This window comes from Micropterus dolomieu, linkage group LG02, assembly GCF_021292245.1.
Source record: "Micropterus dolomieu isolate WLL.071019.BEF.003 ecotype Adirondacks linkage group LG02, ASM2129224v1, whole genome shotgun sequence".
In the NCBI taxonomy this organism is placed as follows: domain Eukaryota; kingdom Metazoa; phylum Chordata; class Actinopteri; order Centrarchiformes; family Centrarchidae; genus Micropterus; species Micropterus dolomieu.
This window is the reverse complement of record NC_060151.1, coordinates 32,141,741-32,143,479: the sequence shown is the minus strand read 5'-3', so window position 1 is coordinate 32,143,479 and position 1,739 is coordinate 32,141,741.

Below are 1,739 nucleotides of genomic sequence, written 5' to 3'. Positions count from 1 at the left end.
TGAAGAGTCTTTAGTGCAGTCCTGTCCGGGCAGGGCGCCTGATTACAGGACAAATTCCAACTCTTTGCCTCTGGTCCACCAATATGCTGGAAAGCTTGAGATGAATCAACTCTTACCAAGGTTCAGAGTTCCAGAGTGCATTTTACTAACAACCCTATAATCTTTTGTTTTCACCTTCAGGTCGGAGGAGGAACAGTGGACTTTTTGTCTCTGATCTGATCACAGACCAGAAAGAGAAATCATGCAGGCTTCAGAAGAAATGGAAAAAAGTCTCAGAGAAATGCTGTGAGTCTCTGAAATGAAAAGCTTTTTTTCCTTCAACACATGTTGCTGAGGGTTTCCAGGGTTTCCAGGTTTTCCAGGTGTCACCATGTTCAATGAGAGACCTTTTAAACCATGTTTATATGGGCCAACGTAAGAGGAAAAAACAGTGGGCATCACGGTAGCTGCTAAAAGTGTAGCAGCAAGTCAAAGGTCCCAAATGCAGACCGTGGAGGCAGAGCTGGTAGAGTTCAGGGATTGTAATGAAATAACAAATCTTACTGGCTGGGGTGTGCTTTATCTCACCTGGTAGAGCAAGGCCCATGTACAAGGCTGAGTCCTTCCTGCAGCGGGCCGAGTTTGAATCTGACCTGTGGTCCTTTGCCGCGTGTCGCCCCCATCTCTCTTTCTTCACTTGTTTCCTGACATTTATCCACTAATCCAATCTAATCCTAATCCAATGAAGGCAAAAATGCCCCATAACATATCTTTAAAAAAGAGATCAGATTCAGGAAAGCAGTCCAAGGGGCAAACAAATCCCGTAGGGAGCAAACAAGAATAAAAAAAAAAGTCCAGAATCCAAAGTCCAGCCAAAACACAAGAAAGACACAGTCCAAGAAAACACGAGGAAACTTGAACACAAGAGAAAATACACTGAGGAACAAGCAAAGACAGAGGGGAACAGCAAGACTAAATATACCAGGACAAGGTAATGCCACCCAGGTGAACTTAATTGGGGAGTGATGTGAACCGAAACAAGATAAGAGAAAATACCAAAGTAAAATAGGAAATACAGGGGAGACAAGTTCACAAAGACACAAGAAGAAGCATTTAACAAAATAAAGGGATATAATAACCCTCAAACCCAAAACCACGACAGTAGTATGATATAAGCAACTATTATTTACTCTGTCACGTTAAATTTGTTCAGTACGTCCCAGCAAGAATTCCAACGATGCAGTTTATGAAGCTAATGTGAGGATAATGGCAAAACATGGATAGATGGATCCACCAGTTAACATCCATTCATTCCTTAAAGTTTCTGTTCAAATGCTGACTTGAGCTGGTGAACTTCCTGCTGTTGTGTGAGCATCTGACTGAAAGCCCACTGACAGGAGTAAACGGCACTATCAGCTAAAACTGAACTCATATTCTGACAGAGAGAGATGTGCTAGACAAAAGACAGTAAGTTTGAAAATAACTTGAAGTTGTTGCCATTCTGTTTTACAGAGAAATGCTGTTGTTACTCAGAGTTAAACGCTTTCTTTGGAACACCTTGCAGAACTTGGACCAAAGGGAAGAACTACTAAAGTCTGCAATAGGAAACTGCAGGAACCAAAGAGTCCTGCAGTGGCTGAGAGACGGTTCAGAGTCCGGAGCCTTCTCCCATCTCGTGGACATGTTTAATTTCCTGAAAGAACGCATCGACGTGGAAGAGAAGAAGAACCACAGCAACAGTGTAGACATCACCTTTGTGG